The sequence below is a fragment of the Caenorhabditis briggsae genome (assembly GCF_000004555.2).
Source record: "Caenorhabditis briggsae complete genome, chrIV, whole genome shotgun sequence".
In the NCBI taxonomy this organism is placed as follows: domain Eukaryota; kingdom Metazoa; phylum Nematoda; class Chromadorea; order Rhabditida; family Rhabditidae; genus Caenorhabditis; species Caenorhabditis briggsae.
Genome location: NC_013487.2, coordinates 6484767 through 6493166, shown reverse-complemented (window position 1 = coordinate 6493166; position 8400 = coordinate 6484767). Strand labels below are relative to the sequence as shown.

At 36.5% G+C, this 8400-nt stretch overlaps 1 non-coding gene across 1 annotated transcript; it reads left to right on the top strand.

Annotated features, from left to right (window-relative positions):
* Window positions 1-7003: 7003 nt before the first annotated feature.
* Window positions 7004-7076, top strand: CBG28327. The gene has a single exon. It is a non-coding gene (tRNA).
* Window positions 7077-8400: the final 1324 nt, after the last annotated feature.

Genomic DNA, 8400 nt, shown 5'->3' with positions numbered 1-8400 from the left:
CCAGCAAATTGCTGATTTTCTGCATAAGGAAAAAACCAGCAATTTGCTGATTTGCTTCTCACTGAATAACCCCATAATAGATTAACAAAAAGTCGTTAACTAACAAAATGTTTATTATAATATCAGAAACATTATATCAGTTAATCACTATTTGATATCTTTCACAGGAACCGAGATAAATGGGCTCAAAGTTGAAAGTTAGGAGTGGCGTTCTATTAGATTGTTTAATGTATTCTTAGGAGTACAATGAACACAAGAAAACCAGGATTGGAATGGAAAATAGATGAATTCGGCTCTGAATCGATTAATACATGAAAAGATCCCAATTGAAGGTTGAAGCGCTCTGTATAGTTCTTGATTAAATAATTCTTGATAATTCTTGATTCTGGAGAATAATTCTTGATTAAAAATGCTATTAAAACTGTTTCACAATATTTTCCTAAACATTCGATTTCGAAACGACTCGGGTTTAATACAATATGGAGATAAAAGTTTTCTAAACATGAATCTAAACAACACATTGAAGTGTTAAACTTAGTTTTTTGAATTAATTTCTAAATCTTCGAAACTATCGTAATAATATGATGGATTTTAAAAATGTGCAACTTTTCGAAGCTATCTGAATGTCTTGTCGATTGCGGGCGGATAGAAAAGTGCCGGCAAGTTTGGTTTTTTTTTGTGACAGAATTGCAAGGAATTCGGTACGGAAATCAATTCATGCTATAATCTAAAGAGTATTTACCGTATTTTCTGCAAATCAGATCCACAGATTCATGCCATCGCGCAAAGAGTTAACGCATTATTTTAAAAAATAATTTGTTCTCGCTTTACAAAATTTCTGAAACCGTAACTTCTGTCTTCATTTCCTAGTTCTATTCACCTCGTCCCACCTACCTCCCAGAAACCTCTCACCCATTTTTCATCCATGACCCACTCCTATTTTTTCTCTAAATCCACTTTTTCAATTCCCATTTCCATCGGCCCCAAACCCATCAATATTCTCGGGAATGGATTCGTCGTAGTGGGAGGGGAACCGGGGATTCCCATCTGTCATTCGGGTTCAAAAGTGAAAACGAAAACGAGAAGATGAAGAAGCTGAAGAGACAAAAGGGATGCTCTTTTCTCTAGAAAAATACAATGAATAAAATATCGTTTCAGCAATAAATCTCTTGTCCTCTTCTTCTCCTCCCTCATTTCGTTGTTTTCAATTTTTTCTCAATTTCAGAGTGTTCCTTTATTTCATCTGAATTTTCTGGGGACATTCATTCGTATATTTCAATCACACACCTTAACTGATTGCGTTCTCTGACATATACTCTTCACCTGCTCTCCAAACTTTCTTATCCTCGTTTTCTAGTCGAATAAATATTCTAGTGCACTCACAGAGCCCATATACATCTCCTCTCCGTCCGGATTTCCCCATTGCTCTTCTCGTTTCTTTGAGATTATCGTTGTTATGGAGACTTGCCGGAGGAGGAGGAGCAACACCAAAGAGAGCCCCTTCGTGAGACGAGGAGAGCAGTTTTCTCCCGGCGCTCCTTCCTTTTTAGCACCCCTGCTGTATAGATTATTTTCAGTGATAGTGCCAGATTTTTTTCTGTTTCAGTGAATGTTCAATAATCCCAAAATTAAAGTGTCTGATTGATTCGAAAATAATTTCACTTGGATACTCTAGATTTCCGTGTATTTCCTGAGAGCGCATCAACTGTGAGGAAATGAGACAGTGAGTGCAAAAATCTAGTAAGAAAACTGGGCGGAGTCGGAGGCGGAGCTTAAACTGGAAGTTACGAATGCCGCACAGTTTTTTCGATGCTCATATATCAAACGGTAAAAAAACCGCGCACAGCTTGCACTTCAGGCTCCGCCCACTTTTTCTAATCAGATGGTACACCCCACTTTTTCCTTTCCTCCCAGTCGGTGTGTTCTCTCTGTTTTTTGATTACGATAGCTGAACTTTCTGTAGTGCATAACTGTTGTTGGGAATTTTAAAAATAAGAAGGTGTCTAAAATCTGGATAGCTAGAAAGTTGAATGTTTACTTTTCTGAGTTAATCAATAAGCAAACCAAAAAGACAGCATAGGCACACTAGTTGTGAAACAGTAATCAGTAGAAATGTACCTTTCTAATCTGAAATTTCCAATTTTTTGTTGGATTCTGAGCTGATAGAAGGGATAAACTGGCAAACTGATTGTGATATTATGATGAACGTTTTGTCAGTTGACGACATTTTGATGTCTTTCACAGGAACCGAAGAAACTAGATGCTTTTCGTTGTTTCTCTTCTACATAAATTCACTGTTTCACATCCACAATTTTCAATAGAAAACGCTTCCAATATGATCTTATGGTTCAATCAAGTTGCAATCTCTATTGACTCCATTTCTCCGTGTTTACCGTAATCCTTTTCTAATTCTCTCATCACTTTACAAATGTTTGTGAGCCTTCTTCTTTCACTTCATTTTCTCTTCTCGTTCCCAAAAAACCGAAAAACCCATCAAGAACACATTCAGCCGGATTAGGTGCTTTCCTTCTCTTCTTCAGTCATCCCATTCCCATCAATTCTTGCTCACTTTTCTTCCTCTTCTTCTACTGCTCAAGCCTTCTTCTTCTCCTTCTTGTGCCCGAATTTTAATGGGAAAACAAACACTTTTGTGTCTTGGATCCTCTGAGTCTCCGGCATTCCAAATATCTCTATCATCTGGAAGTCGTGTCTTTTGCTAGGACAAAAACTAGAAGAGGTTATTTAGAAAAGGCGTGGAGAGGAAACAGAAGGAGAGACGAGAAGCAGAAGAATTGAAAATGAGTTAGGCGCCGAGCCAGGCTCATCTTGGAGCAACAAAAAGAGGGGAGTGATTAGAATTAAGAGACGCAGACGCATTTGAAGTCAATTACCATTGCCCCGGAGGCGTCGGGAGTAAGCAAAAGGAAGCTTCTGGGGCGCAGTGACAAGAGAAGAAAAGAAGAAGAAGAAGGGTTTTGGTGCAAAAAGCGAATGGGAATGGAATTGGACTGAGAAGAGAATAGAACGACCGACTAGAGGACGTTGGGGTTTCTTTTTTGGAGAAGAACAACCACTTCCCATTCTCGAAAAAAAAGCACATTCTCTCCCACTCAATCATTCTTACTTTAGTTTCTATATTAGGTGGATAGACCGATCTTCATACTATTTGAGGTACCGTTCTTTTTAATTTGGCGGTAGTGAAATTCAAAAATTGTGAAACAATGTTTTTTTCTGTTTCAGTACATTTGAATAAGTACAGAACAAGTTCAGATTTTGTTGTGTATTTTTTACATGCAATCAATTGTTATCAACTCTAGTTAAAAAAAAACTGTCATGTTATTTCGAAGTTCTAGTCCTTTGAAAGCTTTTAGAAATCGTGGACATGCAGATCTGAAGGAATTTTTAGGCCTCGGCCCATATGATATGCAGACTTTGACCAAGTATTGATTTAAAGCTTTGTTGAGTTACGCATAACTTTGCTATGATCCCTGATTTTCTTCCAAAATTTCTGCCCAAAGCTACCGTATTTCTTTTAAAAGAAGTCCACCCAAACCGTCAGCTTTGCGTTCAATTATCTCGATTCCTGTGAAAGATATCAACATGTTCAACTGTTAAAATGATAATTATAATAGCAGAAATATTTTGTCAGTTGATTACTATTTGATATCTTTTACAGGAAATGATATAAATGGGCTCATAGATGACAGTTCGTTTAGGCTTATGTATTACATTAGGTACGGTTTGGCCAATTTGCCCGATTCTGAAGAAACTGTCGGTTAAACACGGTGATTCTTTTGGAATCTGGTAAATGCTCTCGAACGCGAATATACCGTAGTGCGTTAGTACTACGGTAATTTAAAAAACGTCCCGAATAAATCGCCGTGGTTTAAGCACCAAATAATGCGGATATAATTTTTTGAGATCCCTTTTTTTCTATTTATAAATCGTTTAGAAACCTGGAATTTTAATAATCACTTCGGCCACATTTACAAGCTTCATTAGAATACGATGGCTAACTTGACGAACTTAATGTTTTGAAACCGTAGAGTTTTGAAATGAACATTTATTGTTGAGCTTATTGACAACACTAAATCGAAATTTCCTGACACACGACACATTTTTGTAGTTCTCAATCCAATTTTTCATCTCATCTCTATTGTCTCATCTTCATTCGCACGAAATTCGCGAAAAAATCTACCTCAAAAGTGTACAGCTACCTACTGAATGACCTAGCAACTGTCACCAAGTGACAAATTATGCCACGACTACTTTTTATGCCAAAAAGTCGGTGACATCAAAAGGACAACCTTACCTTCCGGTGGCCATCAGTTTTGTCATTGTTTCTTCCTTGGGAGAGAGAGAGGATCCAAGGGGAATCCAGTTAATGATGAGATACATGGCACATATAATGAAGTGGTTAGTAGTAGTACATAGTCCCGGCTATTTAGTATTTACTCTCAAGTAGTCCCTTTACAATATTTGTTCCGAATATCGAATATCTTCTACACCTCCCACATCACACCAAAATACACACCAATTGTCGTTCAGTCATTTGTTAGAAGAGGTGGTCAAGAGAGGTAGAAGAGCCTGAATTGATTGATGGGCATTTGGCATCTCGCCCCGTTTTTTTCTGCGCATTTGTCTTATTCTTCTTCTTCTTCTTCTCGGTTCCCTCCAGGTCATTCATTTTAATGAATTCCGTGGAGTCCTTCAAAACTATTCAATGTTTGTTTTACCATTTCTCTTCTCCCTCCACCATTTTTTCCTCTTCTTGATGTGGTATGGTGACCTCCATCGATTCAGTTCAATACTAACCTCCACAGGGACTACATAATTACAGTATTTGGACGGGATCTAATAAGCGTCTGAGTCTCCTAAGCTTCTCCACTCTCTCACTATTACCAGCTGGCTCTCTCTTCGTCCGGAGAAACCGACGATTCAATGCATATACAGGAGACAGGGGCGTGCTTTTTTGCATGTGTCACTGAACAGAGAGACCCTTATTTCTCGAGACTTCAATTAGAATCGACTGGGTCACACATCCAGGTGGTGTTCACCGTTCTTCCGGTCTATTCAGATTTTGTTTTGTTTTATCTCTTTGAGTGTCAAATGCCTAAAAGGCGGTGAAGTCGTGCTTCTGAGAGAATCATTTTTCAGTAGTCTGTTTGGAAAATTTTCGTCTGTATCAAGATTTCTACAATCACCTTTCGTGTTTCACATATTCTGATTGGAAAGTCAATTCTTCCTCAACGATAAAAATTTCAGCGAGTTGAAATCCATGAATAGATTCTTATGAATTCGGAGAATCCTAATTTTAGTTAGTTATTTCTTTTGATTGTTCTGTGAAAAATTGGCAAAAAATTGAAGATGTCTTCAGAAATTGTCAGAAGTATTTACCGTAAAACCTGTAAGAGAAGGGTCCCTAACTTTTAGCTTCGAGCCAATTTTTCTCAGTTCCTACCAAAGATATCAGGAAGATGTCAACTGATAAATTGCGTATCATAATATCGCAAACATTTTGTCAATTGACAAATCCTTGATATATTGCATGGTAGCCAAGAAAAATTAGCTGAACCTTGACAGTCTGTTAATCCTTCTATTACAGGTCTTACGGTGAACATTTTCTTGAAATTTTCTCACCAAGGATTGTCATGAAATTTTTCTTAAAAATTAGAAAAACTTTGAAGCATTTTTTGATTTTTCATAATAATATGAAGTTACTGTCGGAAAACATCGATTTTTTACTCCAAAATGTATTAGCTACCGAAAAACCTGTAATAGAAGGGCTCTTACGCAGTCAGAATTGAGCTCAATTATCTCAATTCATATGAAAGATGTTTGAATGTGTCAATTGACAAAACACTTTTGAGTTTATGATAAACAATTTATTAGTTGGCAACTTTTTTATATTTTTGGCAAGAAACGAGAAAAATTGGCTCAAAGTTCAAAGTTAAGGGGCCCTTCTATTACAGGTTTTATGGTATGCAAAATTTTGAGCATTTGGCAAAGATTGTTTTTTTGAAAAATCTATTTTCAATAGTTTATTGAATAGTCAGCCCTCGAGGTACTGAGCATGTTTGCTCCACTCCAATTTACTGTTTCAAAAATTTTGTATTTTCAGTTAATTTTCCAGGCAAATTCGATTCATACTCTTTTATAGACAATCACAGTGAAAACATCAAAGTTCGTCCAAAAAAAATTTTTCTAGACCAACTTTCTACTTTTTTCTCGTCTTGCACTATTCACAACATCCATTATATGCATTTTTTTTCTTCCTCTTCCCATATTAAGCCTAAATGATGTTTCTCGTTTTCTCGACAACAACCAAACTACCACCATATGTACCGTCCATTTCCTACTCTCATATTATAATCTCGAAAATCCGATAATTACTGCTTTTTCGAAATTCCGTACCGTCCATTTATACTCCTACATTTTTACTTATATGATTGTCAAAATTTATTTTGCAGCTCTCTACTTATTTTATCACTGTGGACCGCTATGAGTCTACAGTAATCTTATCACCTACACAATCTAGGAACCAGGATAATCAGAGGATTTGGAAAAAAATCTGGTACGTTTTTTTTTATTTTAAAAATTATTTTTGACACAGTTTGGCAGGTTTTCTATAGACATAAGTATTTCTGATAAAATAATCATTTTCTTAACTTTTTATCATTGATTTTTTCTCTTCTCCTTAATCCTCTATCATTTCTCTCTATTCCATTTTTCTCACTTTTTTCCTGCCAAACCAGTTTTTGTTCCTATTCATGAACACTTTTCACTTTTTTTCTCAATGTTTCTTTATCATTTCTTATCAATTATCACCTCATTATTTCGATATTTTTCTCTTCAGTTTTTTCTTCGATTTTCTCTTTTTGCATCAACAATTTTTTCCTCACTATTTCTTCAACATGCCTTCCTCTCCTCTATTCTTCTTCCTCCCGCGTCTCCTCTTGTCAATGCTGAGATATATTTTGCCTCTACACTTTATACAATCGCCGCCCGGTTAGCTCAGTCGGTAGAGCACCAGACTCTTAATCTGGTTGTCGCGGGTTCGAGCCCCGCATTGGGCTGATGTTTTTTGCATTATTTTCTTTCAAAGAATTAGGAATGGAAAATTGCTATCAAGAGTGTCTTATCAGTTTCGTCACTTTCGGTATTTCTCTGATAGTCGTTCCTCCTCTTTGCCTTGTTTAGAAGAAAACTGCAAAAAGAAAGAGAAGAGATACAGACGGAAAAGAATAAGAAATAGGACAGAAAAAAAAAGGTTTGTGTTTACTTATTTGACGGCAAGGAGACGTGCGAGTGAGGCGAAAAAGGATCATCCCTACCTTTACCATCATTTTTTTCGCGAAAAAAGAGTTTTTATTTATGTTTGCCCAACAATTTTTTTGCTCTTTATTTGCTTTATTGTCTTACATTGAGCTGCTCTCTTCCTCCCAATTCCTAACTTGATTACTCTTCAACCATTGTTTGTCATTTTCTCTTTCGCAACACACTCTCTTTATTTTATTTGTTTCAATTTTTCCCCAGTGGATTTGCTCGATTTACTTTTTGTTACTACTGTGCTATTATTCGCTATTATTCTGGACTCTATATTTCTTCTGTTTTTATTGTGGACTGTGTTTAATTAAATTTGGACTGTAGTTTAAAAAAATACCAGCCTGTCCATGCATCTGGCGCTTCACAGCCGGCTGGTGTGACTTCGGCGCGTTTTTGTTCTACTTTTGGACTGCGTTTAATGAGACTTGGATTATTCGGATCATTTGATTAGTTAGACCGTTTGAGAAAGCTAAGAATTCGTTCATAGTTATTCTTTGAAAAAGCAAAAAAAGTTTAAAACTTACTGAAAAACCTGTACTGAAAGGGCCGGCCCTTCTATCAGAGGAGCTCTTTTATTGAAGGGTTCTTTCTAAGGATGGGTTTTACGATGATTTGGTTTAGGATTTCTGAAATCTAGTTGAAATTCTCTGTAAATATTTTTCACTTTTTAAGTACTGCGCATTGATTAAGTCGTTGATTTTTAGAAAAATTCAAGCTCAAAACATTTTAGTATTTTTTCCAGTTTTAAACAGAACGGCTATTCTTAGAATCCTAGAAACGTCAAGTCCACAGACATCCTGACCTTTTTGAAAAATTTCGGTTTCAACTTCCTCATAATAAGCCTTCGGACAATGATTGCGATGATAAAACCTCAATTTTGTGCCCATAAATTTCAAATCCTTTTTTCTCAAAATCCCCTTTTTTCATACCTAACGGAACATTCACCTTGTCAAATTTCCAAACATGTCCCCCTCCCCTTTCTTCTAGAAACATTGAATTGATTCATCATTTCAAAACCACTTTCTCTCCCTCTCTGTACGCTTCCCGATTCCCTCTATTTGTCTTCCTCTACTT